We start from the raw sequence: 19,869 nt of genomic DNA on the forward strand, positions 1-19,869 counted from the left end.
AGTCAGATAAGCTGCTGTGACCTCACAAGTAAGTTTGTCTCGGATAACTGGTGTCACATCACACCTTGTTCAGTCACACAAACTGTGAAATAATTTACTTTTAGGCATGGATGGCTTTAAAATAATAAATAAAGGTATACTCACCTTCCAAAGACCCCGTGGATCCATCGCAGGCTGCTGCGGACGTTTTCCCCAGCTTCGGAAGCAATGTCTGCTATTTTTGGAAGATTCCAATACTGCTATAGTCTGTGATTGGCTGCAGCGGTCAGTTGAGTAGAAGAGCGCATCATTGGATGTTTCTCTAATTACACACTTTTGTCGTCACCTGACCACTGCTGCTGTGACTTCTGTGCAGACCCCCTTTGCGTTCGTAGGGGCACTGGAAGGTGAGTATGCCTCCATTTATCATTTAAAATTCATCGATGCCTAAAAAAAAATATTTCAGTGTTTGATAACCTGTTTTAACCACAAATATAAATTTTTCTGCTTTTTTTTTTTTTTTTTATTAAAATGAAACCCAGAAACTGATATACACAGCTGAGAAGTTTTAAGAACCTAATATGAGACAATGACTCAGGTGACTTCTGATTCTAGGTGGAAATGCCCTTTTAGGATTAGTCATTGTCAAACATCGGCCACTCTAATGGACAATAAAGAGTCTTGTCCCCATGGGTCCGCCAGATATGTCTGAGCTCTTAATCCTTTTAGTTGTTTTATATTTTTACAAATTAATTATCAGAGTTTGCCCCTTCCAAGGTCCTAACCTGTGTTTACTCCATCACACACTGCTGCATAGCTAATACGAGTCCACACAAGTGGCAACCAAAACTTTTGATTGGATGCCTGGGACATATGTCTTCAGCTATTGATCGCAATGTCAAGAGCAACCAGAATTATAAATAAAACAGGTATTTCGTGCTCAGGACAGGACAGGGGATAAAGGAAAAGATGGAATGTTTGAGTAGAGTAATCTCCATCTCATCTGCTTATCAGGACAGGACGTGAATGACAAGGACTGCAAATATGAACAATGACGAGAACCATGGTAACCCCATGGGTCCCGACATTTGAATTAAATTGCCAGTTTCCAGTGACATCTTCATGAGGCTGCATGTAATGACTTCTGTGTTTGCAGATGGAGAACTTTCAAGTTTATGGTGGAAAAGTTAAGGGACCAAAAAGAGGCAACAGCCGGAATTCTGTACTCCAAATTATTTTCCTCAAAATTCAACCCCTTAAAGGACAGGCCTTATTCTGGTTTAGAATTAGTTTTCAGTTTTTCTTTTTCTGTTTTTTTTTCAGTCCATAAATTTATAATTTAATTTCTATATGATATATATATTTCCATTCTTCGATATGTTACGACCACTTGAGCAGGTAAACAGAGTGGAATCCTGACAGTGTGATATCGATCATTATTAGAACAATCTATTAATGCTGGTTAGTTCCCTCATCATGATAATTCTTATCACTATTGGGGAATGACAAGATGGAGAAGATACAGTAACGTTACCAGTACAGCTGGACGGATTAATTCACGAGACTCCGGCGCACTGGCCAGGTCAGTAGTCTCTGGCCTTTGGAAGGGAGGCTCGCAAATCTCTTACCTTCCAGTATTGCTGGTGCCGCTTTAGACTACCATGCTTGTCATCATTGCGCCAGTGTTAGATGCTGCTAGATTCGCGGACTTTGATTTTCTCTAGCAGGTTTAAGTTGACATTTTATTTTTTTACAAGACAATAGGATCCCAGATTAGGTGGTTGTATTTAAAGCTAATAAAGAGCGGAGTCATAGGCCCTACTATAAGTCTCTTGCGGCCGAGCCATATAGTGGAGTGGTGGTAGAATGCTGACAGTTATTAACTAGGAAATAGATAGGTGCCTGATAGATAGGTCTTCAATGAACAATTATGTTCTCTAACTTAAGTAGGACAAGAAGTGTCTTATTATGATGTACATTTTTATGAGTCAGAAGGTTGTCCTTGGACAGGACTTTAAGATTGTCACGAGGCTCTGACATAGAGGAGGTTTCAGAGACAAGCTGAGTTATGATAGTCTTTCACACACCTTGCGTGACATGCTAAGTGCAACACAAGGGGAAGGGGGAAAGGAAGCCCACACTCTAGGGAAAGGGGGGGAGTGGAGACCTCCTAGGCTGATCTGATATCACCCTTTCACCACTAATGTCCCTATATTGGTTCCTCACCAATCACCGCACGCAAACCTAAACCCTGTATTTCCCTAGCGCTTGGCCCTGGATAGAGAAGGGGGGATGAACACTAGTCAATCTCCACTAACAACTAAAGACAACAAGGGAGACAAACACGGGAGAAAGTAGCTTTGCTTTAGCCGACTTCAGAGAGATAACTCCAAGCGTCCTCCTAGCACTACAGAGGAAGATAGCAGTCTGAGAGCTCCAAGCATTCATAAGGAAACATGTGAGTATCACCGGCACCTTCCTGCTACAAAGTGAAACTATTTAAACACCCAGACCAGGGTGTCAATTAGCAGGAAGGAGGTAGCCGCTGGGTCCTAGAGTGAAACAGTTACGAAGGTGTCTGTAATGACAAACGAAGAGATCTTCTGCAACCAACTGCAGGGCGACTGTCTGTCACATCTGACACACCCGTGACATAGCATTGCCCTTAATAATATGGCTGGTGAGGCTTGTGTGATGCATGTCCTCACCTGGTCTTTTATAATCTTAAACTCATGTGTAATCCCTGTACTAGTTCTGAAGATTAAGTTACTTTTTGTAAGCCAATGGCTTTTAAATAGATTTGGGCGAATGGATTCTCGGCACTCCGGTCCTTCAGCAAGGTCCGTGCTCCGTGACTGCTGGATGGGACCTCTGCCAATCTCTTACCTACTAGAAACGCTGGCGTTGCTTTTGGGTAGCCGAGTGACACAACGTCTTCTGTGCGACATTATAGGACACCAGTGTTAACAGAGTGGGTACTTACATATTGGGTGATTGAGTAAGAATGATTTTATCTTCCCACTCCCCATTTTTATCCTATGCCTTTGAAAAGGAGACATTCCTCCTCTTTAACATCATTTATAATTCTAAGTGTTACGATAAGTTATCATAAAGGTTACTTTCTTGTCTTCGCTTTGGCAAGGCACCAGTTGTACTCATTCTTTGTCAACTCATAATTTGACCAGAAGAGCTTAAGCCTCTCCAGTAGAACAAAGATGACATCAAACACAGGTGTGCCATGCAGATGTATCGTCAATAACAAAGGTGAGTGTATCAATCTATGTGGGACTGAGTTCTAAATTTCCTGAAATTCCCGGTTTCATGTGAAAAAACTTACCTGGCAACATTTACCACACTACTGACACATCAGAGAACAGATAAACGTCATTTTGCATTGCCACGGGGGCCTCCCCATAATGCCCTGCAGCTATGACATGTAGCGGATTATCACACCTAGTCCAGTGGCGGTCATGCCTGCCATCACAGATCAGCAGTTCCCAGTCCAGAGTTTGTACGGCAGTCGTTTTCCATCCCCAGAGTCACTGGGTAAGTCTATTCTGTAGAGTGTAAGTGTGGCGCCCCTACGGGTCCAGTTGCCACAAAGGTACTGCATCTCAGCCAGAGGTGTGGTACCCCACTCTCAGGTAAGGAGGGAGCACTACCTGGGACCCACCCACTCACATCCAACACCACACCCCTCCATTAGGGAAGGTCCAGATTGCTCCTAAGGGAGAGCACAGACCCGGTCCCTGTTTGGAGGATGGAACTAGGTAGAGGAGGTGGGTGGAGGAAGTAGTTTACAGGAGCACTAAGGAAGCACTGACGTTAGAGGGGACCACATAGAGTGACAGTTGGTGACGTGGGTCACATGACAGGGAGTATAAGACAGGTAGAAACATCTAGAAGAGGTCGGTTCAGTTCAGTAAGTGAGGACCGTGGAGGAGTAGAGTCCAGACTGAGTGGGGACCCAGTCAGATGGGCCCAGTAGGAGAGTGAGGAGAGAACACCGGAACAGTGAGAAAGGCTCCAGAGAGAGAAAGGATCCTAGGGACATGGGAAGTGCGGAGTCCACCCGTGCGCCCGAGTTCACGCTGACTGTGAAGGGTTCGGGCCGCAGGAGGGGATCAGCTAGCAAACCGGAGGTTGCGGTATCTTCAAGTGCTGTAGCCAAAAACCACACACATTCACTGAAAAGGTGGCCATATCGGACAAAGGGGACAGAAAGGACGTCACCCAACGAGGCCCGTGGCCACTGGCTCTCGACACTGTGTTTGAGGTGCAGGGCAGGAGGACGAGAGCCAGCGCAGAGAGAGAGACGACCTGGAGAGATACACAAGAAGGGGGTCCCGATCAAGTGCACCCAAGTTATCTGAGAGTTGGCTGGATCACTTCCCCGGAAGACACAGGACTTGGTGGGATGTTATCATTTGGCAGTAGTAACCTAGAACACCATAAGAACTGTGAGTAAGAACTTGAAGACTGCACCCCGCTGTCCTTTAATTAATTGCTGCGTCACCTGGCTTGCACCACAACACCAACATCCTAAATCTCGTATTTAACTGCCCTGGGGCCTAGCTCTACCCACGGAGATCAGAACCATCTCTGCTGCGTCACTAACAGCCCCTGTGGATCTGAACAGCAGCGGCGGCCATCTATAGCTGCATACCACAGGTGTCCCCAAAATATTATCCCCCAATTGATTTTTCTGACCGCCCTGGGCTAGGGACCGGGTTACTTTCACCATGACTACCCCAAAAAGTACCAGCCCAGCTACCGAGTATCACGCGGCCCCAGGGGATGCGTCAACTTTGGCATCACGAACAGGATGTTAACCGGGTCCTGTGTGCCACAAAGACTGTATATAACTGTATAAACCGCAGCCATTACTCTAGCACATGCAGAGTTAATGATATGTGGGGTGTCCCATCGTGGGCGGAGCCTCGTGAACGTCGCCAAAATAGGCCCCTCCCACTTGCATAGACTGTACCAGAGTTGTCTGTCACTCAGGCTGAAAGGTGCCAGCCTTCCCCTTTGCATCAGACGGAGGGGGGAGATTGTCACCTCCCCCTGCAGAGGGCTGTGTGATCCTATCCATCCAGCTGCTGCAGCCCTGTGCTGTGTGATCCCATCCATCCATCCCAGCTGCTGCAGCCCTGTGCTGTGTGCTCTCATCCATCCATCCAGCTGCTGCAGCCCTGTGCTGTGTGATTCCAGCTGCTGCAGCTCTGTGAATACAACACAAGTGTGAGAAGCTGTGTGTTACGGATCCGGGTGGTGGAACCTCTGTGCTGCGGTGCAAGGAGGGACCAGAGGGGCGTAACTAGGTATCAACTCAGACTGACCAAGGTCACACGGCGGCTCAATCGACTCCGTGAACCAGGGAAGGACCGAGCAGAGGGACCAGGTGCTAATCTGGACCAGTCCTTGTATGAGAGAAGGTGACTCCCATGGGTCAGAAGGCAGGGACTGACCAGTACAGCAGATGAGCACGGCAGGCAGGCTGACGGGTGATCCGGATAGATGGACTGGCAGACACCACGGGTAACTGGCAGGAGCCTCCAGGTAGGCAGGCTGGTAGGCACGGCAGGTAACAAGCAGGAGCCTCTAGGTAGGCTGGCTGGTAGGCACGGCAGGTAACAAGCAGGAGCCTCCAGGTAGGCTGGCTGGTAGGCACGGTGGGTAACTGGTATGTTCCCCGGGCAGGCAAGCCTGGCCCATAGACAGACTGGCGGGTTTGGACCGTAAGCAGACTGTCGGGCAGGACTGGTAGTCAGGCTGGCGGACTGGACTGGTAGTCAGGCTGGCGGACTGGACTGGTAGTCAGGCTGTCGGACTGGACTGGTAGTCAGGCTGGCGGACTGGACTGGTAGTCAGGCTGGCGGACTGGACTGGTAGTCAAGCTGGCAGACCGGACTGGTAGTCAGACTAGCAGCGGGACCTGAGGGCTGAAGCAGAGTTAGAACACAGAGCTACAACCTTGCACGGGCACCTCCATTTTGGAGGAGGTGCCTTTTATATGAGAAGTCCTCACGCCATTGGCCGGGGACTCCTTAGGACGTGGCACGCGGCCCCTTAAAGAGAAAGGGAGCGCGCGCGCCCTAAGCACAGTGCACGGGAAGCTGTGCACGCCGGCAGCAGGAGAGCCGGAAGACGCCGGGCCAGGAGTGCGAGGTAATTGGGACTGAGTCTCTGCCTGTTAGGGGGCAGAGACGCCGATGCTACAGTACCCCCCCTTTACGCCCCCTCTTTTTTAGGCCTGAAAGAAATTTTTTAAGAAGAAGCGGGGCGTGGATGTTCTCCCTGGGTTCCCAAGTTCTCTCCTCTGGGCCAAACCCCTTCCAATCCACCAAAAAAAAGGTTTTTCATCTTACCCTCTTGGTGGCCAGAATGTTCTCTACCTCATAGACGTCCTCAGCGGAGACCGGAGCTGGGGAGGTACCTTGATCGTCGGAAAAAGAATTAAGAACAACCGGTTTGAGGAGAGATACGTGGAAGGAGTTGGGAATCCGTAAGGTGGCCGGAAGTTTTAACTTGTAGGCCACTGGATTAATTTGCTTGAGGACTTCAAATAAACCGATGAACCGTGGACCCAGCTTGTAGGAGGGTATTTTGAGACAAACATGTTTGGAGGAGAGCCAAACCTTGTCTCCCGGATGGAATTGAGGTGGGTCCAGACGTCTCTTGTCGGCATGTCTCCTCATCCGCTCGGAGAATTGAAGAAGTACGGATCTGAGCTGAGTGCTTGTTACTCACAATAGGCAATACCTTTACAGTATTTACACAGCAGCATCAGTACCTAACAACACTATACATTATTTACATTACATTACTAAAAACCACATGACACAGTTCACATTTCACATGGCACAATAAAACACAATACAACTGCACAACACTATTATAATACAACTTTGTCTTCAGGGACAGGGCAGTCCACACCCTTACAAAAGTAAAGTTCCTGGAGGCACACTAGGGACTCAGGTAGCCTTATCTCTGCCTTTAGCAATCCTCTCTGGCCGCTGTTGTCACTGAAACCCACCCTACCAAGCAGCACTGCTGCTTGTCCTACAGGGAGCCCGCTGCAGTTTTTCTGCTGTTGTTGCTGCAGGCTGCCAGGTGGATCATTTCTTCCTCATAATATACCTGGCTCTGGGGTTTCTTCTTGCAGTTTTCCCCGGTGCCTCTGCTGTTAGATTGTTACCAAAGTGAAAGTCTTGAAAGCACACTGGGGATTCAAGTAGCATTATCCCCTCCCTGCCGCTGTTTTATCTGTCCTTTCCAAAGCCGGCAGAACTATTTGTCCTGGGAGAACAGGGAAGCTACTGTACATAGCATGACTAAGGAGAGTTCTATGACTGAAACACGTCGGTTTTTCATAGAATCATAGAATGGTAGAGTTGGAAGGGACCTCCTGGGTCATCTGGTCCAACCCCCTGCTCAAAGCAGGATTCACTAGATCATCTCAGACAGATGTCTGTCCAGCCTCTGTTTGAAGACGTCCATTGAAGGGGAACTCACCACCTCTCGTGGCAGCCTGTTCCACTCATTAATCACCCTAACTGTCAAAAAGTTTTTTCTAATATCTAATCTGTGTCTCCTCCCATTTAGTTTCATCCCATTGCTTCTAGTCTTTCCTTGTGCAAATGAGAATAAAGATGATCCTTCTACAATGTGACAGCCCTTGACATATTTGTAGACAGCTATTAAGTCTCCTCTCAGTCTTCTTTTTTGCAAGCTAAACATTCCCAAATCCTGCAACCGTTCCTCATAGGACATGGTTTGCAGACCAGTCACCATTCTGGTCGCTCTTCTCTGAACTTGCTCCAGTTTGTCTATGTCTTTTTTAAAATGTGGTGCCCAAAACTGTACACAGTATTCCAGATGAGGTCTGACCAAAGAGGAGTAAAGACCGATAATGACTTCACGTGATCTAGACTGTATGCTTCTGTTAATACATCCCAGAATTGTATTTGCCTTTTTTGCTGCTGCATCACACTGTTGACTCATGTTCAGTCTATGATCTATTAGTATACCTAAGTCTTTTTCACATGTACTGTTGCTTAGCTCTATTCCTCCCATTCTGTATATGCTTTTTTCATTTTTATTGCCCAGATGTAGTACTTTGCATTTTTCCCTGTTAAAAACCATTCTGTTGGTTGCTGCCCACTGCTCCAGTTTATTTAGGTCTTTTTGAATCCTCTCTCTCTCTTCTCTAGTATTAGCTATCCCTCCTAGCTTTGTGTCATCAGCAAATTTAATCAGTTTACCCTCAATTCCTTCATCTAAATCATCGATAAAGATGTTGAACAATACAGGTCCCAGGATGGAGCCCTGTGGTACCCCACTTGAGACATTCATCCAGCTGGATGTGAAGCCATTTACAACCACCCTTTGAGTCCGATCACTAAGCCAGTTATGAATCCACCTAACAGTTGCCTGGTCCATTGCATACTTGGTCATTTTTTCAATAAGGATGATGTGAGATACTTTGTCAAATGCTTTGCTGAAGTCAAGATATACTATATCTACAGCATTTCCCTGATCCACCCAGTCAGTGATTCTGTCATAGAAGGAAATTAAGTTAGTCTGACATGACTTGTTAGTTACAAACCCATGCTGACTCTGGTTAATCACTTCATTCTTATCCATGTACTTACATACATGTTGTTTAATAATTTGTTCAAAGATCTTTCCTGGTATAGAAGTCAGACTCACCGGCCTATAGTTCCCTGGGTCCACCTTCTTCCCCTTTTTGAAGATAGGAACAACATTTGCTCTTCTCCAGTCTTCTGGGACTTCTCCTGTTCTCCAAGAATTTTCAAAGATTATGGAGAGTGGTTCTAAAATTTCTTCTACAATCTCCTTCAGTACTCTGGGGTGTAATTCATCTGGACCTGGAGACTTGAACTCATTTATGTTAGCTAAATATTCCCTCACAATCTTTCTGTTTACTGATAACTTGGATTCCTCTATTCCTTTAAAAGGACAGTGAAGATCAGTTGATGTTACATTTTCTTTCTGAGAGAAAACAGATGCAAAATAGGAATTAAAAAGTTCGGCCTTCTCAACATCCTCTCTTACCATTTCTCCATTTTCATCCTGTAAAAATCCTATAGCATCTTTGACTTTTCTTTTACTTTTGACATACCCCCAAAATCCTTTTTTATTGCTTTTGACATCTCTTGCAAGCCTTAATTCATTGTCAGCTTTAGCTAACCTGATACGTGCCCTGCAGGATCTGCAGACTGCATTATAATCTTCTTTAGATATGCCTCCCTCTTTCCATTTAATAAACATTTCTTTCTTTCTTTTTAGCATGTGTTTAAGTTCTGTGTTCATCCATCCTGGTTTCCTTAAATGCTTCCCATTCTTCCTACTTTTCGGGATTGTTAACGATTGTGCTTTGAGAATCTCAATTTTTGTCTTGGTGTAATATTTTTAACATACCTGGAACCTTTTAAACTGTACCAATAAACTGGTGAAGTTTTATATCCAAATATCTGGACACCTTCATTTGCTTAGACTGCTGTACATTGCCTGCTGTTGTTGCAGCAGACTGTCAGGTGGATAATCTGTTCTTCATAATATACCTGGTTCTAGGATTGCAGCCCCTTCAAGCTGTTTTTCTTTTTATTCTCCATCTCTGAGAATCCCTTTCTTATTAAGAAAATTTCCCTTAAAGGGAATCTGTCAGTAAGATCAACCCTCTATATGGGCACACAGGGCATAGAAAGTTGAATTAAATGATAACTTGATATCTGTGATCCAATATCTTATTCCAAAGAAATCCACTGTTCAGATCTATGGGCTGGACATAGATCTCCCTGAGAATATGATTCCAGAGCTTCATTGAAATGTAAGGACTCAGGCATTACCAGTGTGAGACATGTAATGACTGACATTCTGCTCTCCTGATCTACATGTCTCACACTGGTAACACCCCATTTCACTTAAAGCAAGCTCTGAAGGCAGATTATTGTTGAGATCTATGTCCAGCCCATAGATCTTAACAGCTCATTTACATGTTAAGAACATTGGATTTCAAATATCAAGGTATAATTTCATTCAACTTTCTCTGACCTATATCCTCAGATAGACGACTTAGGAGGGTTCATCCTACTGACAGAGTTCCTTTACAAGAACCACTTTTCTTTCCTCAAGTTCATCAAATTAAGCCTTAAGTCTCTATATCTCAGAAGATATTTGGGGTTTCCTCTTAAACTGAGGTTCCACTAGAGCAGCTTCTCCAAGAGTCTCCTGAGAGATTTATTGGTCTCTTCATACTCGGAGGTGGCTCATGACCATTAGTGTAAATAGTCTCCTGAGCAGGGTTGCCAACTTGACTTTTTTTTTTTTTTTTGGACAGTTTATCAAAAATCACAAACAGACAATATTTTTATGGACACATTGCAAAGTTATAAATAATTATGATTATAAGTGATACAGGTCTACAGCCCACAATTCTGATATGAAGACATCAGCTGTGTTCATTGTCAACATTGTCAACTGTAAAATGCTGAGAATTACAGCCAAAATAATCTACATAAGTTTCTTCAGCTTCAAAAAAATCACAGATGCCTTAAATTTTTTTTAAAGACAAGACAAAAAAGTGCCTTTTTTACTATCTTGGACAAGATAGTAAAAAAGACAGTTGACAACCCTGCTCCCGAGGTCTCTGTAGTCACCAACCTTCCTCGGTGAAGTTGGTCTCAACTCAGAGTCAGTCTCAACTTGCAGTCTATGGTGCTGAAGCGCCGCAATCACAAGCACCACCGTGTTTTATGTCCATGTTGGAAGCCTTGCACCTTCTCTGGATCTCCACAAACCTGGGGCTTGTAGGAGCTACTTTACCCCAAGTCTAGCATGCAGACCAGTTAATGATTTCTCCTGCCAGTCTGATTCGCAGAACAAAAGCCTGGATCTTAGCACCATCATTTATGCCCAAAGACCCCCTACCCAGCTAGGAAAGAAAGCTACTGATTGAATTTTTTGCTGCACAATTTGCAGCCGAGAAGCAAGAACTACTTGTGAAATCCCTCTCGTACTCCAGAGCAGCTTTCAGAATTCAGCTGATTGTCTGTAGAAACAGTCATCAAGCTCGTTAACAGCTCTTAACAGTGCACCGGGCATGGGTCGGATCCTCACTGTTATTGGTGGTGGTGGCTGTGCCTTGTTCACTGGTTCAGTGAATAGGGCACATGGCTGCAGATGTGGAAGCGTTGACGCCAGCATTTAAGTGTTCCCTCACATCTAGGTGGTTAGTGGCGTTCCCCGTGATGTGATGCTGTGGAGGAAACCGGAGAGGTAGGCATTATAGTGAACCAGATGTAAAACTTTACTTTTGAGCAGCAGTAGATGGTAACAGCAAATGATGGCACATTTTCTTAAAGGCAAATTCCATGATACAGGCTACCAGCAGCCGATATAGAAACCTGGTGTATGTGAGGAGTGCATCGCAGCAAGTCCGTCCAGCGTCTAAGCTGGAGTCCAGTACTGACACTATAGATTTTAGGGCCGAGACAACTGGCTGGTCTCAGTGTCCCAATTTCCTCTAATCTTCATTACATGTTTGTAGCTAACGTCCTCATTTGCTCAATGGGCGACTTACTTAAATCCTTAACTACTCTTCCTATGTCCACGGCATACTGGCAGAATTAGACTGTGCACTGGGGGACCAGGGTATTCCTTCTTTTCCATTGTGGAAGTACTCTATGTTCTGTCCCACATCTTTTCAGATTAGTCTGCTCCATCCCTCCTGCTGGGTAAGGGAGAGCAAATCTCCTACATGTTGCTACTCTGCTCTTCTCTGACTGAACTCTAATTAGAAACCATGGTTGCAGCAGTTTTGTACCCCAAACTCTACCCACAAAGCTATTCCCTAGCTACCAGCTAAGTGGTGAGTTTAACCGATAGTGTGTCTACTGCTGCATACCACATACAAAGCAGTGCAGAACTTCAAGTATTTAAATGCATAAATAAAATGTACTTCACATTATAAAACAATAATGTAATCCCCAACTTTGGGGCATTACACAGAGGCAAATGGGGTAAACCCAGAAGTTCTGGTTGAGTTGCAGCTTCAAACAACAATAAAAAACGCAACTATGTTGAAGTAACAAAAATTCTGTATGTGATTTTAACTGCACCTCAAACGCAATATCTGAATTTACCCATAGTTATTATTATTATTATTTATTATTTTATTTATTATTATAGCACCATTAATTCCATGGCGCTTTACATGTTTAAAAGGGGTACACATAGCAAACAACAAGTAAAATAATTTGAACAAAAACGAGTCGGCGACTGGTACAGGAGGAGCGAGGACCCTGCCCGCGAGGGCTCACAGTCTACAAGGGATGGATGAGGATACAGTAGGTGAGGATAGAGCTGGTCGTGCAGCGACATGGTGGAGCGAGGGTTACTGTAGGTTGTAAGCTTGTCAGAAGAGGTGGGTCTTCAGGTTCCTTTTGAAGGTTTCCACGGTAGGCGAGAGTCTGATATGTTGGGGTAGAGAGTTCCAGAGTAGGGGGGATGCACAGGAGAAATCTTATATGCGATTATGGGAAGAGGAGATAGGAGGGGAGTAGAGAAGGAGATCTTGTGAGGATCAGAGGTTGTGTGCGGGTATGTACCGGGAGACTAGGTCACAGATATATGGAGTAGACAGGTTGTTGATGGCTTTGTATGCCATGGTTAGGGTATTGAACTGGAGTCTCTGGGCAATGCGGAGCCAGTGAAGGGATTGACAGAGGGGAGAGGCCGGGGAATAGCGGGGGGACAGTTGGATTAGTCGGGCAGCAGAGTTTAGCTTGGAGGGGTGCAAGAGTGTTTCAAGGGAGGCCACAGAGCAGGAGGTTGCAGTACTCGATGCGGGAGATGATGAGGGCGTGCACTAGGGTTTTTGCAGATTCGTGGTTGAGGAATATGTGGATCCAGGAAATATTCTTGAGCTGGAGTCAGCAGTAAGTGGAAAGGGCTTGCATATGAGGTTTGAAGGAGAGATCAGAGTCAAGGGTTACCCCGAGGCAGCGAGCTTGCGGGACTGGGGAGAGTGGACAGCCATTGACTTTGATGGATAGGTCAGATGAGGGATTGAGCGAGATGGGGGAAAGATGATGAATTCAGTTTTATCCATATTAAGTTTTAGGAATCTAGCTGATAGAACCCTCCTGTTTGTTTTTTCCATCTTGTGTTTTGCGGTCACGTGACCATCTGCCTTTATTTTCCAGCTCCGCCCTTTTGGCTGTGCTGGACTTTAGTGTTGTTTGACTGTTTTGCTAGCCAGGTGCTTCTGTGCCTATCTCTGTCAGTTTGCTTGGTCCTTCTGGGACCTCTAGTACCTTTTTGTCAGTTTATCTTTTTGTGTTCTGCAACAACTTTCTCTGTTCAGGAGGTGTCCCATTTTTGTTCCAGTCCTTAGTTCTTTTAGGGACCCCTCTCCTTTATGCTTTAGGCCTTCGTTCAGACTAGCCGAGGACTAAGGCAGGTCTGTTCGCAAGGAACAGGCAGCCCGCTACATCGTAGGGATTCAGCTTAGTCTTACTTTAGGGATAGCTTTCCCCTTTCTTTCCTTAGCACTTGTTGCAGATCATAACAGTAAGTCCAGCCCCCCAAAAAACTAAAGGAATGAAATTCGGGGATCAGTATGGCTTCCGTCCAAGTTTTGGCTCAACGCTTGCAGGGATTGTCTCTGGAGGTGGCTGAGCTCCAGCAACACGTGAGTAGCTGTTCTGGAGCGCATTTTGTGGGACCCAAGGTAGGACTGCCTGATGTTTTTTATGGTAAACAGCAAGATTATTTTTCCTTTAAAAATGCTTGTTTGTTATATTTTCGTTTGAGACCAAGGTCCTCTGGGAATGAATCACAGCGCATTGGTTTTATTATGTCACTTTTGTGCAATGAACCACAGGGGTGGGCCTTTTCTCTCCAACCTAATGATCCATGCTTAAGGTCGGTAGAAGAATTTTTTTCTGCTATGAGTCTATTATATGATGATCTTGATTGAATCTTATGTACTGAGGCAGAACTCAGGCATTTGAATCAGGGGTCAGGTGATGTTGAAAATTATTGCACACACTTTAGAAGGTGGGCTTCAGAAGTCAAATGGAATGATCCTGCTCTGAAATGTCTATTTCTTGCTGGTCTGAGTGAAAGGGTTAAGGATTTGCTAATTGCATTCCCCACACCTGAGACTCTGCAGGATGCCATGCAATTAGCTGTTCGTGTTGATAGGAGGCTGAGATCTAGGCAGAACGAGGTAAAGACTCCTGTAATGTCAGGTCCTAGTCCCCAGAAAATCTGCTCAGATGGCGGAGAACCGATGGAGGTTGGGGCGAAGTTGCTCCGCTCTCAGGAAAGAGACCGGAGGTTCGCCAAGGGATTGTGTCTTTATTGTGGTAAAGCTGACCATTTGATTAAGTATTGTGAGCTTCGTTTAAGTAAAGAAAAAAAAAAGGTCAGGTACGCCCGTATGGCTTGTTTACGCTCTGCAGGAGTATTTCTTTCAGGGAGTACTACTTTACAGGAAAATTTGATTGAATTTCAGGTATTTGTGGATTGTTGTTCAACACTTAATGTGATTGATAAAGGGTTTTTGGAAAAACTTAAATTGTAATCCAAACCTTTGTCATCACCTATTTCTGTGATTGCTATTGATAACACTCCCTTGAAATGTATTACTCACAAGGCTGCTGCATTTTCCCTCACTATCAATGGAGTTCACCAAGAAATTTTGGACTCGGTTGTATTAGATAATTTACCCTCTCCGGTCGTTTCAGGTTTGCCTTGGTTAAAACTGCACAATCCTGTAATGGACTGGTCTACTAATATGATAAAGTCTTGGAGTCCGAAGTACTATGATAAATGTTGTAATGGTCGCATTGCGGCTGTGGAAAAAGGGGAATTACCTGTACCTATTCAAGATTTTTGGAGGTTTTTTTTCGGAGGAGGAGTCGCAAGTTTTACCTCCTCACAGGGATTATGATTGCGCCATTGAGTTTGTTCCGGGAGCTACTCTTCCCAAAAGTCGCTTGTTTAATCTGACTATCCCTGAAAGAAAGGCCTTGGAGGAATACATACAGACTAGCCTGGCTGCTGGTCACATTAGACCTTCTAAGTCGCTTGTGGCAGTTGGATTTTTCTTTGTTAAAGAAAAGGACGGGGGTTTACGTCCATGTCTGGATTTTTGTGAAATTAATAAGATTACCGTACACAATTCCTACCCATTGCCGTTAATTCCTGACTTGTTTAACCAGTTAGTGGGGGCCAAGTGGTTCTCTAAGATTGATCTCTGGGGGGCATACAATTTGTTACGAATGAAGGAGGGTGATGAATGGAAAACTGCCTTTAACACTCCGGTAGGTCATTTTGAGAATCTGGTGATGCCTTTTGGTCTTACCAATGCACTTGTATTTTTTCAGAACCTTATTAATGACATCCTGAGACTTTTGATTGGTAAGAATGTGGTTGTGTATTTAGATGACATTTTGATTTATTCGCCAGATCGCCATTGTCAGAGTGTACGTGAAGTTTTGCAGTTATTGAGTGATAATTCACTCTTTGCTAAGCTGGAGAAATGTGAGTTCGCTGTGCAGAAAATTAGTTTTTTGGGCTACATTGTCTCCAGCGAGGGCTTTGAGATGGACCCGGTGAAGGTTCAGGCTGTTCAGGAATGGCCTAGGCCTATTGGTTTGAAATCTATACAGAGATTTTTGGGTTTTGCCAATTATTACGGGAAATTCATTAAGAATTTTTATTGTTAAGCCTCTAACCGATCTCACCAGGAAAGGTGCTAATACGGTCCAGCGGACTACTGAGGCCATTGAAGCGTTTAAGTATCTCAAAGAGAGGTTCAGTTCTGCCCCTATCCTTATACAGCCTGATGAGACCAAGCCTTTTTTGGTCGAGGTCGATGCTTCATCGGTGGGGGTCGGAGCAGTTTTGTCTCAGGAGAACAGGGATGAAGTACAACCTTGTGCCTTCTTTTCAAAAAAATTTTCAGAAACCGAACTGAATTATGATGTTGGAAATCGGGAGTTGCTGGCTATTAAACTCGCGTTTAAAATTGGCATCATTTTTTGGAAGGCGCTAGATTTCCTATTCAGGTTTTCACAAATCATAAGAATTTGATCTATCTGGATGCTGCCAAGTGCTTGAATGCCCGTCAAGCTAGGTGGGCACTTTTTTTTTCTCGGTTTCATTTTTCTGTTACCTATATCCCTGGTACTAAGAATGTTAAAGCCGATGCTTTATCTCGCAGCTTCTCTCCTACGGTCGGTGCCGAGGAGGAGGAGAGCATTTTACAGAAAGGAGTTGTGGTGGCGGCATTGGACTTCGTTTTGGAGAATAGGATTCTGAAAGCTCAAGATGATGCTCCATCTAACACTCCCCATGGGAGGTTGTTCGTGCCTAGAACTTTTAGGAGAGATTTGTTTGTTGAGTGTCATGAGTCTCGGTTGGCAGGTCATCCAGGAATTTCTGAGACTAAGAGACTTATCAGTCGCAGTTTTTGGTGGCCTGGATGGCAGAAAGAAGTCATCAAGTGGGTGCGTCAATGTACGGTGTGTGCTAGGTCAAAGGCTTCACAAACTCCTGCTGCGGGGTTGCTTTGCCCTCTGGAGGTTCCTAGTGCACCTTGGACGCATCTCACATTGGATTTTATTACTGATCTGCCTATGTCCGAGGGTTTTACTGTCATCTGGGTGGTCGTGGACCGTTTTAGTAAGATGTGTCATTTGGTTCCATTTATTAAGTTGCCCTGCGCCAAGACTCTCGCTAAGGCGTTTGTTAAGTACATTGTCAAGCTTCATGGCGTTCCCACGGATATTGTTTCTGATAGAGGACCTCAGTTTGTGGCTCGCTTTTGGCGTGCTTTTTGTGACAGGTTGGGAGTCCATTTCTCATTTACATCTGGGTATCATCCTGAGTCTAATGGACAGACTGAAAGAAAGAACCAGGATGTAGAACAGTTTTTGTGTTGTTTTGTGGCAGACAATCAAGAGGTGTGGTCTGAGTTTCTGCCTCTCGCAGAGTTTGCTCTTAACAATCATACATCCTCCTCTGCTGGGTGTTCTCCTTTTTTTTGTTGTACTGGGAGACATCCGTCTTTTGGTTCGTTCTCCAAATTGGGGTCGGCGGTGCCGGAGGAGGAGAATTTTTCCGGTGATTTGGAGAGAGTTTGGACTAATGTACGTTGCAACCTTCAAGAGGCTAACAAGAAGTCCAAGAAGTATTTTGACAGGAAACATAAGGAGGTTTTGTTTACTGTGAGTGACATGGTTTGGTTGTCCTCAAGGAACTTGCGGTTTAGTTACCTCTAAAAAACTGGGTCCTAAGTTTGTGGGTCCATTTAAAGTGCTTCAAGTTATTAACCCGTCTTGCAGTTAGGTTGGATGTCCCTACCTCCTGGAAGATTAATCTTGTGTTTCATGTTTCCTTGTTGAAAAAGGCCGATGTATCAGATAGGGACGCCACTGTCACAGTTCCTCCTGTGGTGGAAGATGGCGAATATGAAATTTCTCATATCTTGAATTCTAGATGGCATAGAGGGAGATTACAATATCTCGTCTCCTGGAAGGGTTTCAGTCCCGAAGACAACTCCTGGGTAACGGCGGATGATGTCTCTGCTCCTAGGCTTGTTAGAGCTTTCCACAGGAGGTTTCCAGATAAGCCTGGGCCTGAAGGATCCAGAGGATCCTCATAAAAGAGGGGGTACTGTTAGAACCCTCCTGTTTGTTTTTTCCATCTTGTGTTTTGCGGTTACGTGACCATCTGCCTTTATATTCCAGCTCCGCCCTTTTGGCTGTGCTGGACTTCAGTGTTGTTTGACTGTTTTGCTAGCCAGGTGCTTCTGTGCCTATCTCTGTCAGTTTGGTTGGTCCTTCTGGGACCTCTAGTACCTTTCTGTCAGTTTATCTTTTTGTGTTCTGCAACAACTTTCTCTGTTCAGGAGGTGTCCCATTTTTGTTCCAGTCCTCAGTTCTTTTAGGGACCCCTCTCCTTTATGCTTTAGGTCTTCGTTCAGACTAGCCGAGGACTAAGGCGGGTCTGTTCGCAAGGAACAGGCAGCCCACTACATCGTAGGGATTCAGTTTAGTCTTACTTTAGGGAGAGCTTTCCCCTTTCTTTCCTTAGTACTTGTTGCAGATCATAACACTAGCAGAGAAGAAAGATTAAATAGCGGACAGGCAGTGTGGAATTCTGGTTAGTAAGGAGGGGATATCAGGTCCAGAGAGGTAGATCTGTGTGTTGTCAGCATAGAGGTGATGCTGAAAGCCGTAATACTCTATGAGCTGTCCCAGGCCGAAAGTGTAAATGGAAAAGGGTAGGTGTCCTAGAACTGAGCCTTGGGGGACACAGACAGGTAGGGGGCGAGATGAGGAGGTGGTGTGTGAGTGGGAGACACTGAAGGTCCGGTCTGTTTGGTATGAGGAGATCCAAGATAGGGCCAAGTCGGTGATGCCGAGAGATGAGAGAGTCTGTAGTAAGAGGGAATGGTCTACTGTGTCAAAGGCAGATGACAGGTCCAGAGGGAGAAGGACAGAGTAGTGTCGCTTGGATTTGGCGGTCAATAGGTCGTTGGTGACTTTAGTCAGGGCAGTTTCAGTAGAATGGTGCGGTCGGAAGCCAGATTGGAGGCGGTCAAAGAGGGAGCAGGAGGAGAGATGGGACGACAGCTCAAGATGGACGTGTTGTTCCAGTAGTTTTGAGGCATAGGGGAGAAGTGATATGGGGCGATAGTTAGACAGAAAGGATGGGTCAAGGGATGGCTTTTTGAGGATGGGTGTGATCATGTTTGAAGCATGAGGGGAAGACTCCGTTGTTAGTGACAGGTTGAAGAGGTGGGTTATTGTTGGGATGAATACTGCGGTAAAATTTGGGATGAGGTGGGACAGGATTGGGTCAAGTTCACAGGTGATGAGATGTGACTTGGAGGGTAAAGAGGAAAGTTGATCTTCCGTGATGGCGGTGAAGCTGGTTATGGAGAAGGAGAGTTGAGTAGATATGAGGAGGGACTGTGGTGACTTATGGCAAAAGCTTTGTCTGATGGTATCAATCTTCTGCTTGAAGAATGAGGCAAAGTCTTCAGCTGAGATGAGTGGAGAGGCAGGGTGTGCTGGGGGACAAAGGAGAGAATTAAAAGTACTGAATAGCTGTTTAGGGTTGTGAGACAGGGAGGATATGAGAGATGAGAAGTAGGTTTGTTTTGCTGCAGTGAATGTGGACCTGAAAGTAGTGAGGCCTTGTTTGAATGCAATGAAGTGCTCATTGGAGTGGGATCTTTTCCATCTCCGTTCAGCAACCCTGGAAGCCCACCTCAGTTTTTTAGTCAGGCTGGTGTTGCAGGGTGGTCTGTATATTGTGCGAGCTTTGGTATGTATGAGGGGGGAGACCGGTTCAAGAGCTGCAGCTGTTATGGTGTTATACAACCCCTGGCAAAAATGATGGAATCACTGGGCTCGGAGGATGTTCATTCAGTTCAGTTAATGTTGTTGAAAAAAAGCATATCACAGACATGGCACAAAACTAAAGTCATTTCAAATGGCAACTTTAGGGCTTTAAGAAACACTAAAAGAAATCAAGATTAAAAATGGGGAGGGGAGGAGTCCTGAGGAGATAATTTGCATATTCCCACTGCATTTTGGGGTAAGTGAAGAGTCTCCGCGAGCTCAAAGAACACTGGATTTTGGCTGTTGGAGCTGAAAAGAGGACATCGGTAAACCAGGGGAGGAGTCCTGAGGAGATAATTTGCATATTCCCACTGCATTTTGGGGTAAGTGAAGAGTCTCCGCGAGCTCAAAGAACACTGGATTTTGGCTGTTGGAGCTGAAAAGAGGACATCGGTAAACCAGGGGAGGAGTCCTGAGGAGATAATTTGCATATTCCCAC

Source organism: Phyllobates terribilis, unplaced genomic scaffold, assembly GCF_046119375.1.
Source record: "Phyllobates terribilis strain yellow unplaced genomic scaffold, ASM4611937v1 Scaffold_2__4_contigs__length_985480577, whole genome shotgun sequence".
Classification (NCBI taxonomy): Eukaryota; Metazoa; Chordata; class Amphibia; order Anura; family Dendrobatidae; genus Phyllobates; species Phyllobates terribilis.